This window comes from Ranitomeya imitator, chromosome 1 (assembly GCF_032444005.1).
Source record: "Ranitomeya imitator isolate aRanImi1 chromosome 1, aRanImi1.pri, whole genome shotgun sequence".
In the NCBI taxonomy this organism is placed as follows: Eukaryota; Metazoa; Chordata; class Amphibia; order Anura; family Dendrobatidae; genus Ranitomeya; species Ranitomeya imitator.
Genome location: NC_091282.1, coordinates 769,261,653 through 769,276,982, shown reverse-complemented (window position 1 = coordinate 769,276,982; position 15,330 = coordinate 769,261,653). Strand labels below are relative to the sequence as shown.

At 46.8% G+C, this 15,330-nt stretch overlaps 1 protein-coding gene across 3 annotated transcripts in view; it reads right to left on the bottom strand.

The window, feature by feature from the left end:
* The window catches only part of STON2 (stonin 2), a 189,844-nt gene that overhangs the window by 34,894 nt on the left and 139,620 nt on the right, over window positions 1–15,330 (bottom strand). The window contains exon 1 of one of the 3 annotated variants that reach the window (XM_069735739.1): window positions 1,044–1,180. The exons of the other annotated variants lie outside the window; for them this stretch is intronic. The gene's annotated coding sequence lies outside the window, so the exon portion shown is untranslated. Of the gene's footprint in view, window positions 1–1,043; window positions 1,181–15,330 lie in introns of those variants that run through there. 3 annotated transcript variants of the gene reach the window in all.

The following is a 15,330-nucleotide window of genomic DNA, read 5'->3' as shown; positions in this document are numbered from 1 at the left end:
ACGTGCACGTGTGAGGGGGAAGAGCCAGTGCCGTAACTATAAACTTCGGGGCCCTGGGGCAAAACTTCATAGTGGGGCCCCTCAACATTTCAATCGCTAGAGGTTGTGCGGAACGTAGTGAAGCCTGCTACGCATTGATAGTCTCTCCTGTCCTCCGGGTGACATTGTCTGACAGGAATATAGGAGCTGGGTATTTTATGAGAAATTAAAGTATTAAAATACAATTTTTTACCATCAGTTTGGGGCCCCTTGGGTGGTTGGGGCCCCGGGGCAGTGCCCCGGGTTGTAGTTACGGCCCTGGGGAGAGCACTCGAGGAGCGTGCACATGTGAGGGGGAGAGCACGCAAGAGGAGCGTGCACGTGTGAGGGGAGAGCATTCAAGAGGAGCGTGCACGTGTGAGGGGAGAGCATTCAAGAGGAGCGTGCACATGTGAGGGGGAGAGCACGCAAAAGGAACGTGCAGAGGGGAGAGCATTCAAGAGGAGCGTGCACATGTGAGGGGGAGAGCACTCAAGAAGAGCGTGCAAGTGTGAGGAGGAGCATGCATGAGGAGCGCATGAGGTGGAGTGCCCACAAAAAGCTCTTGTGAAGGAAATCGCACTAAGGAGAAGCGTGCACAAGAAGCACATGAGATGATAACATCTATGAAGTGTGCACAAGAAGCACATGAGGCGATAACATCCATAAAGTGTGCACGAGAAGTGCAGGTGAGGGGGAGAGTGCACGCAAGAAGCACCTAAATGGGGGTAAAGAGCATGTGTGAGGGACCGCACACAGAAAGCGTGCACGAGAAGTGCCTGTGAGTGCACACGAGCAGCAAGTGTGAGGTGGGGTGCACATATGAGAAGTGCGCACACACAAGAGCCGCACGAGTGAGCTGAACATAAGGACCGCTCGTCTGTTTACATTTTTCAGATTCTCCTATTTATAGCAATATTCAGCCCCCCAAATAAAATCAAACAAGGCCGTGGAGCTCGCCACCCGCCACGTGTCTCCTGATCACACATGAAATCCAATATCCACATATTTTTGCCAGCGCTCACCTGGTGAATGGCGCCGGTGCCTTGCACCTCATCGTGAACCTTCTCTGATTGTAACGGATTCAATATGATCAGAGTCAGGAGATACGATCATTAATATCCGTCCTGGCAGGGCAGGGTTAACAGCGTCCCCTCCCTTTGGCTGAAAGATTCAACTAAGGATGTTAATGTTCCCTGAGGGAACCACAGCTGCAAACGTCCTCACCCATCTGATGACATCACCACCCAACTGTGATGTCACCAGCAATAGGGGAGCCAAAAATGCTCCGCAGCCCAAGAACAACAGGTCAAACCCAGTGACTCATGGTGCCACCGGCACAGTGCAACCATCCTTCCCCAGCTACAAAGCAGGCAGATGTACTGATGCAGGGAGTACTGTACTGATCTATGGCCTAGAGTACTGCGATGTATATGAATGGGCGAATGACTACCGCTGTAACATTTAGTTTGTTCTGTACATGTCTGACATGATACTTGTGGAGCTGCAGGTTCAGAGCTCAGAGGTCTCCTCACATGTCATGGGTGGTGGGCACCTTCCAGCACTAAGAACAGAGGTGCGGAGAACATCAGCAAGTAGCAGGGCAGTAGCTGCAGGATCAGGCTACACAGGGTTAGTTTACAGTCTGTGACCACAGAGTCACATAGCTCTGCATAGAAGCTGCGTACACTAAACTCTTGTATGCTCCCTCCAGTCTCTGAGTCTGCTCATTTACATGTAATTTTATGTATACAGGCAGAGCTATACAGGTATATAGACAGCTGGATATATGTGTATACAGGCAAAGATATACGGTATATAGACAGCTGAATATATGTGTATACAGGCAGAGATACGGGTATAAAGGTATATAGACAGCTGGATATATGTGTATACAGGCAGAGGTATACGGGTATATAGACAGCTGTTATCAGTCTACCACCCTACCCGTGCCCTCCGCACCGCTAATGACCTCAGGTTAGCATCCTCAATAATCAGAACCTCCCACTCCCGTCTCCAAGACTTTACACGTGCTGCGCCGATTCTTTGGAATGCACTACCTAGGTTAATACGATTAATCCCCAATCCCCACAGTTTTAAGCGTGCCCTAAAAACTCATTTGTTCAGACTGGCCTACCGCCTCAATGCATTAACTTAACGATCCCTGTGTGGCCTATTTATAATAAAAAAAAAAAAAAAAAAGGTTCCTCGCATCATGTTCTCATACACTTTATGCAGTTAATAGCCCTCTGTGTCTGTACTGCTACATACTTAGGCAGATAACTGGTTCATGCAGCTTTACATGAACACCTGAGCCTTACACTATAGCTGGTCCGAATAACTAAAGCAATTGCTACCATCCACCTCTCGTGTCTCCCCTTTTCCCCATAGTTTGTAAGCTTGCGAGCAGGGCCCTCACTCCTAATGGTATCTGTTTTGAACTGTATTTCTGTTATGCTGTAATGTCTGTTGTCTGTACAAGTCCCCTCTATAATTTGTAAAGCGCTGCGGAATATGTTGGCGCTATATAAATAAAATTATTATTATTATTATTTATTAGCTGTATATGTGTGTATATAGGCAGAGGTATACGTGTACATAGACAGCTGTATATGTGTGTATACAGGTAGAGGTATACGAGTATACTGGTATATAGACAGCTGGATATATGTGTATACAGGCAGAGATATTATTATTATTATTTATATAGCACCATTGATTCCATGGTGCTGTACATGAGAAGGGGTTACATACAAGTTACAAATATCACATACAGTAAACAAACTAACAATGACGGACTGATACAGAGGGGCGAGGACCCTGCCTTTGCGGGCTTACATTCTACAGATATACGAGTATACAGCTATACGGAGAGCTGGATATATGTGTATACAGGAAGATATGGTTATGATTAAGAACACTTTTGTTCGAAATGCGTAATCCATCACTCACTATTTTAACAGCGTGTTTTTAAAGGCATTGTAATAAAATGAAGTTTTTAATGTCCACTCAATAACCTGATTTTGGATGTCTGTTGCTGGAACTTATTTGTTTGTGGAAGATATACAAGTATACACGTATATAGACAGCTGGATATACAGTTGTGTGAAAGAGTGTTTGTCCTCTTCCGGATTTCCTATTCTTTTCCATGTTTGTCACACTTAAATGTTTCATATCGCCAAGCAAAGAAAAAGAAATCCAAACCTACAGTAATTGCCCTCCCTCCTTCAAACAAATAAATTAACTTTGGTTTATCACATCATTGTGAAGTGGAATTCACATTCCCTAGCCCCACCCAGGCCTGAGTGCTGCCACACCTGTTCTCAATCAAGAAATCACTTAAATAGGACCTGCCTGATCAAGTAAAGCAGACCAAAAGATCCTTCAAATTTAGACATCATTCTGCGATCCAAAGAAATTCTGGAACAAATGAGAAACAAAGTAATTGAAATCCATCAGTCTGGAAAATGTTATAAAGCCATAAAGCTTTGGGACTTCAGCGAACCACAGTGAGAGCCATTATCCACAAATGGCGAAAACATGGAGCAGTGGTGAATCTTCCCAGGAGTGGCTGGCTGACCAAAATTACCCTAAAGGCCCCTTCACATTAGGCGACGCTGCAGCGATACCGACAACGATCCGGATCGCTGCAGCGTCGCTGTTTGGTCGCTGGAGAGCTGTCACACAGACCGCTCTCCAGCGACCAACGATGCCGGTAACCAGGGTAAACATCGGGTAACTAAGCGCAGGGCCGCGCTTAGTAACCCGATGTTTACCCTGGTTACCATGCTAAAAGTAAAAAAAAACAAACACTAGATACTTACCTACCGCTGTCTGTCCTCCAGCGCTGCGCTCTGCTTCTCTGCTCTCCTCCTGTACTGGCTGTGAGCCGGAAAGCAGAGAGGTGACGTCACCGCTCTGCTTTCCGGCTCACAGCCAGTACAGGAGGAGTGCATAGCACAGCGCTGGAGGACAGACAGCGTTAGGTAAGTATCTAGTGTTTTTTTTTTTTTACTTTTAGCATGGTAACCAGGGTAAACATCGGGTTACTAAGCGCGGCCCTGCGCTTAGTTACCCGATGTTTACCCTGGTTACCAGTGAAGACATCGCTGGATCGGTGTCACACACGCCGATCCAGCGATGTCAGCAGGAGTCCAGCGACGAAATAAAGTTCTGGACTTTCTTCAGCAACCAACGATCTCCCAGCAGGGGCCTGATCGTTGGTCGCTGTCACACATAACGATTTCATTAACGATATCGTTGCTACGTCACAAATAGCAACGATATCGTTAACAATATCGTTATGTGTGAAGGTACCTTAAGACTGCAGCGACGACTCATCCAAGACATCACAAAAGACCCCACAACAACATCCAAAGAACTGCAGGAGAACACTCTGTGGACTGACGAGACAAAAGTTGATCTTTTGGGAAGGTGTATGTCCCATTATATCTGGGGTAGAAGTAACACATTATTTCAGAAAAGAAGCATCATACCAACAGTACAATGTGATGGTCTAGGGCTGTTTTGCAGCTTCAGGACCTGGAGACTTGCTATGGTAAAATGGAACAATGAATTCTGCTGTCTACCAAAAAAATCCTGAAGGAGAATATCCGGTCATCTGTTCATGACCTCAAGCTGAAGTGCACTTGGGTTATGCAGCAGGACAATGATCCAAAGCACACCAGCAAGCCCATCTCTGAATGGCTAAAGAAAAACAAAATTAAGACTTTGGAGTATTCTAGTCAAAATCCTGACCTTAATCTGAATGAGATGCTGTTGCATTACCTTAAAAAGGTGGTTCGTGGTTGGAAACCTCCAATTTGGCTGAATTGCAACAATTTTGCAAAGATAAGTGGACAAAATTCCTCCAGAGTGTTGTAAAAGACTCTTTGCCAGTTATCACAGACACTTGATTGCAGTTGTCTCTGCTAAGGGCGGCTGGCACCGTTATAAGGTTTAGGGGGCAATCGCTTTTTCACACAGGGACCTGAAGGTTTGGATTTCTTTTTCCCTTGAAGGGAACCGGGTACCAGGTTTGGCCGATATAACATACGGTCACCGCCTTTCAGGGCTTATATACAGCATTCTATAATGCTGTAGATAAGTCCCCGATCCGACCTGAAAGAGAATAAAAATAACTTTTATTATACTCACCTGCAGTGCGGTCCGGTCCGATGGGTGTCGCAGGTCCAGGTCCGGCGTCTCCCATCTTCTTATGATCGCTGCCCTCCTGCTTGCTTCATGGCTCCCTGGCATCGTGCTCCTGTACAGGCATACTTATCTGCCGTGTTGGTGGCAGAGCAAAGTACTGCAGTGCGCAGGGCCTCTTTGACCTTTCCCACCGCCTGGGTACTGCAGTACTTTGCTCTGCCCTCAACAGTGCAGATAAGTACACCTGGGCAGGAGCGCGATGCCAGGGAGCCATGAAGCAAGCAGGAGGGCGGCAATCATAAGAAGATGGGAGGCCGCGGACCTGCGACACCCATCGGACAGGACCGCCCTGCAGGTGAGTATAATAAATTTTATTTCTCTTCTCTTACAGGTCAGATCAGGGGCTTATCTACAGTATTATAGAATGCTGTACATAAGCCCTGAAAGGCGATGGTCGTATCTTCTATTGGCCAAACCTGGTGACAGGTTCCCTTTAATAATAAAGACCTTAATTTATAAACTGCATTTTGTGTTACTTGTGTTATCTTTGTCTAATATTTACATTTGTTTGGTGATCAGAAACATTTAAGAGTGACAAACATGCAAAAGAGTAGGAAATCAGGAAAGGGCAGACACTTTCACACAACAGTATATGTATACAGGCAGAGATATACGCTTATACAGGTATATAGTCATCTGGTCTAGCTCTTCCTATAGAGGTCTGTATCCACCTTCCTGCTGGTGCCACTAAGTATGAAATATCCTTAGCTCTGAGATACGTCCTGATATATGCTGCAATGTCTGAGCAGGAAATCTCCAGACAGCGACTACTCAATGCAAGACACAAATCAGAAGATCTGTCACTACAATGAAGAACTCAGAACAGACAGAGACCAGAAATATCAGTGCTAGTTCCTGTACCGATCTCCACCATTTCTATGGTCAGGGCTGGTGACAGACTCTTCCACAGTAGGAGACCCAGGAGCCTGGAGGGCAGAGACCACCACACATCAGGAATATAACAGCTATTGACTTCTCTGCATTGCATGTATCATGTGAAAAAAATCTCTAATTGTTTTTTTATTAAGATTTTTAACTATTTGGTACCAGTGGCTTCCAGGAGACACAGCGCATTGCAAGCTGCTTGAGGCCTTTCCTTGTCAGTCCCAACACATAAGCTAAGCTATATTCTTTAATATGTTGTTTTATAGAACCCTAGAATGTTAGAATTGGAAGGGACCTCCAGGGTCATCGTGTCCAACCCCCTGCTCCATGCAGGATTGACTAAACCATTTGAGACAGATGTCTGTCCAGCCTCTGAAGACTTCCATTGAAGAACTCACCACCTCTTGTGCCAGCCTGTTCCACTCACTGGTCAATTCCCTAATCCATCCAGTCAGTGATTTCATCATAGAAGGAAATTAGATTTGTCTATAACAGATCTTTCCTGTTATAGAAGTAGGGCTCACTGGCCTGTAATTTCCTGGTTCCATCTTCTTTCTTTTTTTGAAGATAGGGACAACATTTGCCCTTCTCCAATCTTCTGGGACTTCTCCTGTTCTCCAGGATTTTATAAAGATTCTGGCTAGTGGTTCTGTAGTTTCCTCTGCTAACTCTTTCAGTACCCCAGGATGTAATTCACCTGGACCAGGAGATTTACATTCATATAAATTAGCCAAGTGTTCCCTCACCATCTCTCCGTTTATTGATAGTGTGGATTCTTTTATTCCTTCGATGGCACATTGAAGATCAGTTGATGTTACATTTGTTTTCTTAGACAACATGGATGCAAAATAAGAATTTAAAAGTTTGACTTATCATTTTTGACCACTTTACCCTTTTCATCTTTTAAAGATCCTATAACATCTTTGATTTTTCTTTTCCTTTAGCATACCCCCAAAATCTTTTTTTTACTGCTTTTGGTCCCCCTTGCAAGCCTCGCTTCATTACTGGCTTTAGCTCTTCTAACTCATGCACTGCATTCCCTGCAGACAGCATTATATTCTTATTTACATATGCCCCCATTTCCATTTAATACACATTTCTTTTGTCCTTTTTAACAAGTAATTAAGTTCTGTATTCATATATTCTGGTCTCGTTAAATGCTTCCAGTTCTCCCTTCTTTTCGTGGTTGTTACAGATTTTGCTAAATGAAATTCTCACTGCACAATCTCCAATTCATCTTGGACATTTCTGTCCTTTAGAACATCCAGCCATTGGATCTTTCCTACCCTCTTTCTGCTTCTTTGGTATTCAAGAATTGCGGCAAAAAGCAACTTGTCTGCATATTGTGAAAGCAGCCTAAACTTATTTGTGGATTGATTTGATATTGAGATTAAATTTGTGAAGGAGAATACAACCCTGAGCAGCTTGCAGTGTATTATAATGTATGTATGCAAGCTGCAGATGATGAAAAGCAAATAAAACGTTTTCTCTCTTATTCGCATGAAATGTGCATTAACACAAGGATGCAAAGCAGTCTTCAGCCTCTAAAGTGGTGACAAAAAAATATTATACTAAAAGTCCTGAAATATAGGACTTTCTTTTTATAGTAATCTATATATAAGCTGCTGAAGGGTCTCTGGATAAACAGGCAGAACACTATTTCTATTGGCTGCTCTACAGTAAACAGAGGATCGCTATGCAGACACTTGGCTGTGGAAAGTGACTGAGCATGTGTGTCTTCCAGGACTCAGCTAATCAGGGGTAGATGACTGAGCATGTGTGTCCCCCTGCACTCCACTTATCAGGTGGTGGTGACCAAGCGTGTGTCCTCCAGAACTTGGCTCATCAGGTGAAGGTGACTAAGCTTGTCTATCCTCCAGGATTCGGCTTATTAGGAGGATGTGACTGAGCATGTGTCCTCTAGCACTCGGCTCATTAGTTGGAGGTGATAGAGCGTGTGTGTCCTCCAGCACTCAGCTCATCATGGGGAGGTGACTGAGCTTGTCTGTCCTCTAGAACTTGGCTCATCAGATGGAGGTGATTGAGAATGTGGTGTCATCCAGTGCTCGGCTCATTTGGTAGAGGTGACTGCGCGTGTGTCCTCCAGCACTTGGCTCATTAAGTGGAGGTGACTGAGAATGCGTGTCCTCCAGCACTCTACTCATCAGGTGGTGGTGACTGAGCATGTTTCTTCCAGTACTCAGCTCATTACTTGGAGGGGACTGAGTGTGTGTGTCCTCCAGCACTTGGCTCATGAGGTGGAGGTGACTGAGCATATGTGCCCTCCAGCACTTGGCTCATTAGTTGGAGGTGACTGAGCTTGTGTGTTCTCCAGTACCAGGCTCATTAGGTGACAGTGACAGTGTACGCGGTGTCCAGTACTCGGCTCATTAGGTGGAGGTACCTGAGCTTGTGTGTCCTCCAGCACTCGGCTCCTGAGGTGGAAGTGACTGAGCAGGTGTCATTCAACACTTGGCTCATTAGATGGAGGTTTCTGAGCATGTGTGTCCTCCAGCACTAGGCTTATCAGTGGTATTGACCGAGTGTTTCCTCCAGTACTCAGCTCATTGATTGTAGGTGACTGAGCGTGTCTTCCAGTACTGGGCTCATTAGGTGGTGTCTAAACTTGTGTGTCCTCCAGTACTTGGCTACTTGGCTCATCATGGGGAGGTGTGTTATGATGCGGTGGTCTAGGAGCAACATGGAACGAGCTCTGAAGGAAGTGGTAACTGTACTGACCGCAGTCCCTAAGCTCAACACAACACTAGAAGCAGCCGTGGAATGCTCCTAACTCTCCCTATGCATCTCGTCACAGCCTAAGAGCTAACTACCCCTAAAGACAGAAGCAGGAAAACTATCTTGCCTCAGAGAAAATCCCCAAAGGATAGATTAGCCCCCCACAAATAATGACTGTGAGTGGAGAGGGAAAAAGACATACACAGAATGAAACCAGGATGAGCACAGGAGGCCAGTCTAGCTTGATAGATAGGACAGGATGGAATACTGTGCGGTCAGTATAAAACACTACAAAAATCCACGCAGAGTTTACTAAAAATCTCCACACCTGACTAAAGGTGTGGAGGGTAAATCTGCTTCCCAGAGCTTCCAGCAAGACAGAATTAATTCATACTGATAAGCTGGACAAACATAGAAAGCACTGAACGGATAAGTCCACAATCTGTGAACAGAACAGAGCAAGTAAGAACTTAGCTTTGCTGAACTGGTCAGGAAAACAGGGAAATCCAAAGAGATGTGAATCCAACCTGGAACCATTTACAAGTGGCACTAGCTGAAGGAACAGCCAGACCTAAATAGCCGAGCAGAAGAGAAGATAAGTGGAGGCAGCTGATGACAGCTAACTCCAAGGAGCAGCCATACCACTTGAAACCACAAGAGGGAGCCCAAGAGCAGAACTCACAAAAGTGCCACTTACAACCATTGGAGGGAGCCCAAGAACGGAATTCACAACAGAGGTGACTGAGCTTGTCTGTCCTCTAGCACTTGGCTCATCAGACGGAGGTGACTGAGCGTGTGGTGTCATTCAATTCTTGGCTCATTTGGTGCAGGTGACCGTGTGTGTCCTTCAGCATGTGGTGCATTCATGGAGGTGATTGAGCATGTGTGTCTTAAAGCACTCTGCTCACCAGGCAAGGTGACTGAGCGTATGTGTCCTCCAGCACTCTGCTCATTAGGTGGAAGTGATTGAGTGTGGGTGTCATCCAGCACTTGGCTCATTAAGTGGTGACTGAGCATTTGCATCCTCCAGCACTCTGCTCATCAGGTAGTGGTGACTGAGCATGTCATCCAGTATTAAAGGGACTCACCTGAATTTGGAGGGAACAATCTTCAGCCATGCCTTGCGCAGGCGTGTACTACGGAGGACAGAGAATGAACTTCAATCCAATATTGCGGCCAGCATGCAGCCAGCGGGTAAGGAAAGGGTGAATCAAACACCTGAAAACTCCGCCCATATGACCGAAAACCGGTCCCGCCAAATTCAAGTGACAGGTTCCCTTTAAAGGGAAGGTGCCACCAGTTTTCTTGCATTTTGTTTTTTTTGTGAAATTAAGCTTAAAATAGTAATTAAAATGTATTAATGCAATGTTTGCACTGTTTGCAAACATTTCTATATGAAAAATATATATTTTTCTACAAATATACATATTTACCACTAGGGGGAGCATTTTCCGTTTTAGACCTCAAGCAGCTATAGTAAGATTTAGAAGCTTTACTGTTAGCAGCAATCCCCCACCTCCCTCTCTGCAGGCTTTGAGTGCAGCTTACCAGAGATCACAGGGACTGTGTGTGAGGGGGAGGCAGAGACACAGCAGGAGAAGCACACAGGGCAGCGTGTGAGGAGCAGAGGATGTGTGCCTGCTTGGAGTACAGAGGAGCAGTGAGGGCTTCTTCTGTACTGCGATAGAGAGTAAGTGGAGCTCGGCAGATAGCACAGGGCTATAATAAAATGGCAGCTAGTCACACCTACAGTAGTGAAGTGAGTTGTGCAGCCCACAGAGGCGTGCCCAGCTCACTGCTAATGCTGCTGCAATGTTACAGATAGGAGATAATAGACCGGCGCTGACCCTATGTCCATGGGGTGCCGTAATCTGACACTGATAGTGCCCTGCTACTGCTGCAAAACCAAGATGTCAGCCCTCAGTGCATTCTTTAAACTCATATAACACATGAAATCTGTTTCACATGCATTTCAAACTTGCTTATAGCAGCATGTTATGCTACATTACAGTGATTTATTAATGATCTACAAATGCGGTACCTTCCCTATAAGTTCATTATTTGGAGGGGACTAAGCATATGTGTCCTCTTGCACTTGGCTCAATAGGAGGATGTGACTGAGCATATGTGTCCTTCAATTCTCAGATCATTAGTTAAAGGTGACTGAGCTTGTCTGTCTTCCAGTACTCAGCTCATTGGGTGGAGGGGACTTCGCATGTGTCGTCTAGTACTTGGCTCATTAGATGGTGATTGAGTGTGTGTGTGTGGCCACCAGCACTCAGCTCATCAGGTGGTTGTGACTGAGCGTGTGCTCTACAGTACTCAGTTCATTAGGTGGAGGAGACTGAGTGTGTGTGTGTCCTCCAGTAATTGACTCATTAGGTGGAGGTACCTGAGCTTGTGTGTTCTCCGGCACATGGCTCATCAGGTGGTGGTGACTGAGCATGTGTCCTCCAGTACTGAGCTCATTAGTTGGAGGTGACTGAGCTTGTGTGCTCTCCAGTACCCGGCTCATTGGGTGGAGGGGACTGAGCTTATGTCAATGGTTTTACAACAAATCAAGGTAGATGACCAAAAGACATTGCCCACCCCCCAGTCCACAAGATTCCCTTCCCTGGGGCTCATAGTCACATTTTCCCCGTACCAGGCAATATTTACGGTTTTCAAACTTTTGTTTGGGCCACAGATTTTGTATCTCCCCCCAGTATAGTCTGTAGTCAGTCCATGCTCCTCCAGAGGACAAACACAACTCCCATGTATCCAGCAGCAATAGTCCTTAAAGCTACGTTCACATTAGCGTTACGCTAATGTGCGTCGCTGTTGCGTCGGCGACGCAGCGGCGACGCGCCCCTATGTTTAACATAGGGGACGCGTGCGTTTTTTTGTTTGCGTTTTTCGACATGTGCGTCGTTTTCGACGCTAGCGTCGGACGCACGAAAATGCAACAAGTTGCATTTTTCGTGCGTCCGATTTTCGTCAAAAAACGACGCACGCGTCGCAAAACGCAGCGTTTTTGCGCGCGTTTTTGGTGCGTCGCGTGTTGCGTCGCCGTTGCGTCGCCGACGCACAACGCTAATGTGAACGTAGCCTAAGAAAGTTTGAGAAATGCAGATGACAGATCCCTCAGCCATAGCATTGGGAACCAGCCCAGCCAGCAACTGATTTCCAAACTCCATAGGCCATCCATCCATGGCTCCAGGACCTCAGTCTTCTAGATCCTCTCCCCTCAACCCAATTCCTACAACCGACTAACCATGTGGCTTCTTTTCCTCCTTCCCCCTTAAACATTTGCTTTTAGCTCAAATAATGAAGAATATTCCATAAGCCCATTACCTGGACTGCATGTGAGACCCCTGTAGTGACGGCTCCCCAGGGTCTACGATCTCCATCAACACAATGAGACTAAAGGCCCCTTCACATTAAGCGACGCTGCAGCGATACCGACAATGATTCGGATCGCTGCAGCGTCGCTGTTTGGTCACTGGAGAGCTGTCACACAGACCGCTCTCCAGCGACCAACGATGCCGGTAACCAGGGTAAACATCGGGTAACTAAGCGCAGGGCCGCGCTTAGTAACCCGATGTTTACCCTGGATACCATCCTAAAAGTAAAAAAAACAAACACTACATACTTACCTACCGCTGTCTGTCCTCCAGCGCTGCGCTCTGCACTCCTCCTGTACTGTCTGTGAGCCGGAAAGCAGAGCGGTGACGTCACCGCTCTGCTTTCCGGCTCACAGCCAATACAGGAGGAGTGCAGAGCACAGCGCTGGAGGACAGACAGCGGTAGGTAAGTATCTAGTGTTTGTTTTTTTTACTTTTAGGATGGTATCCAGGGTAAACATCGGGTTACTAAGCGCGGCCCTGCGCTTAATTACCCGATGTTTACCCTGGTTACCAGTGAAGACATCGCTGGATCGGTGTCACACACGCCGATCCAGCGATGTCTCCAGGGAGTCCAGCGACGAAATAAAGTTCTGGACTTTGTTCAGCGACCAACGATCTCCCAGCAGGGGCCTGATCGTTGGTCGCTGTCACACAGAACGATTTCATTAACGATATCGTTGCTACGTCACAAATAGCAACGATATCGTTAACAATATCGTTATGTGTGAAGGTACCTTCATGGCTGGAAGAACAATGGAATGATAGAGTTGCTTGATTACTACTCTTGGGTTTGTTCTTAAGGTACCGTCACATTAAGCGACGCTGCAGCGATATAGGCAACGATGCCGATCGCTGCAGTGTCGCTGTTTCGTCGCTGTGTGGTCGCTGGAGAGCTGTCACACAGACAGCTCTCCAGCGACCAACGATGCCGAAGTCCCCTGGTAACCAGGGTAAACATCGGGTTACTAAGCGCAGGGCCGCGCTTAGTAACACGATGTTTACCCTGGTTACCATTGTAAATGTAAAAACAAACAAACAGTACATACTTACATTCCGGTGTCTGTCTCCCGGCCTCAGCTTCCCTGCACTGTGTCAGCGCTGGGTCGGCCGTAAAGCAGAGCGGTGACGTCACCGCTGTGCTTTACGGCCGGCCGGCGCTCACAGTCAGTGCAGGAAGCTGAGGCCGGGAGACAGACACCGGAATGTAAGTATGTACTGTTTGTTTGTTTTTACATTTACAATGGTAACCAGGGTAAACATCGGGTTACTAAGCGCGGCCCTGCGCTTAGTAACCCGATGTTTACCCTTGTTACCAGTGAAGACATCGCTGAATCGGCGTCACACACGCCGATCCAGCGATGTCTGCAGGGAGTCCAGCGACGAAATAAAGTTCTGGACTTTTCCCAGCGACCAACGATCTCCCAGCAGGGGCCTGATCGTTGGTCGCTGTCACGCATAACGATTTCGTTAACGATATCGTTGCTACGTCACAAAAAGCAACGATATCGTTAACGATATCGTTATGTGTGACGGTACCTTTATGTATGCATAAAATTCAACCTGCACGTCTTCCTCTGCTTATTGTCACTGAATGGAAACATTGATTTCTGAGGCTGAACTGACGAGCAAGCAAATCTCTAATAAAACACAATATGTGCTGGAAAAAGTCTACATCCCTTAGAGCCATGGACTCCGCTCTACATCCGTTCGTCCAATAGTCTTTAGTAAGTGGCCAGCTCCTCACAGACCCAAACACAATAAATGTGGATCACCAATAATGATTGCGCTACAAAACAGACAATAAAAACCGCACTCAGTACATCCTGCTTGTGAAAGTGCAGCGCCCCAGAGTCCTGGTCGTTGCAGTAATGCAGTAATGTTACGTCTGATGGCACCAAAGGAGTTCACCCTGCCAGGTATCACAGCCACACACACACTTCGCACGCCAGTCCACCAGGGGGAGCTAAGGGTTCTTTTCACTAGGCCACTCCTCACACAGGGTAAAACTGGTGGGTTGGTTAGGAAGTCAGTCATTCGGAGGAGAGAGTTCCTGGCTGGGTGGGCCGACGAGGAAAGGGCTCCAGGTCGAGCTGGCTGGGGTGATCCCTGGTCAGAACCAGACTGTAGTCTGAGGAGGATGAAAAGAAGGACACGGAGCTGCGCCTGCATCCTAAGAAAGGACACGAAAGGAATTGTGCTGTAGTGAGTGAGAAAAGAAGTCATAGCAACAGGAGTGAAACATCGGTGGGAGACCAGCTAGAAGCAGGCTGCCTCCATCTGAAGCGCAGACCCGGTGGCCGGAACACCGAGGGAGTAATAGACTCTACGCTTTACTTCAGAGACCGGCAGGGCAGTCGATTCCAAGTTGGCTGTCCGACCTAAACACCTAAGCAGACACGGTGGCAATTGCGGAGGAGGGGCGTCACTAGGGTCCCTATAAAATAGCCTCAGGCCACCACCGTCATAAGGGTTTGTCCTATCCATCTGGGGGACAGAGAGAGAGAAGTAACAGGAGTGAGGACCTTATGGTAGCTTATGCAAATAGGGACCTACTATGTTACTGTGCGCAAGGGGAAGGTTACTGATTTCCACCTGGACAAGGGGACTCTGGAATTGCCATCAGACTCTGCCTACCCTGTCATCCGGCACTCTGGACTGTGGATGCTGAAGCCTTCAGTAAAGGTAAAGAGACTGCACCCATTGTGTCCTCGTTATTCACTGCGCCTTACATCATCCACCATCACCATCTACACTTCTGGGAAGCCCTGGGGAAATACTTCACCTGTGGGAAGGTATACCATCAAGCTGCCATAACATCACCCCAGTGGACCCCTGAGCAGCGTCGGTCACTCTGACCGAATACCACAGGTGGCGTCACGAACACTACCGTTATCTAAGAACTTTGCCTTTGAGGCTGTGTGCACACGTTGCGGTTTTTTCGCGGTTTTTCCCGATAAAAACGCTATAAAACTGCAAAACAACCGCATACAATAAGCATGCCATCATTTAGAATGAATTCCGCATGTTTTGTGCACATGATGCGTTTTTTTCCGTGAAAAAAACGCATCGCGGTAAAAACCGCAGCATGTTC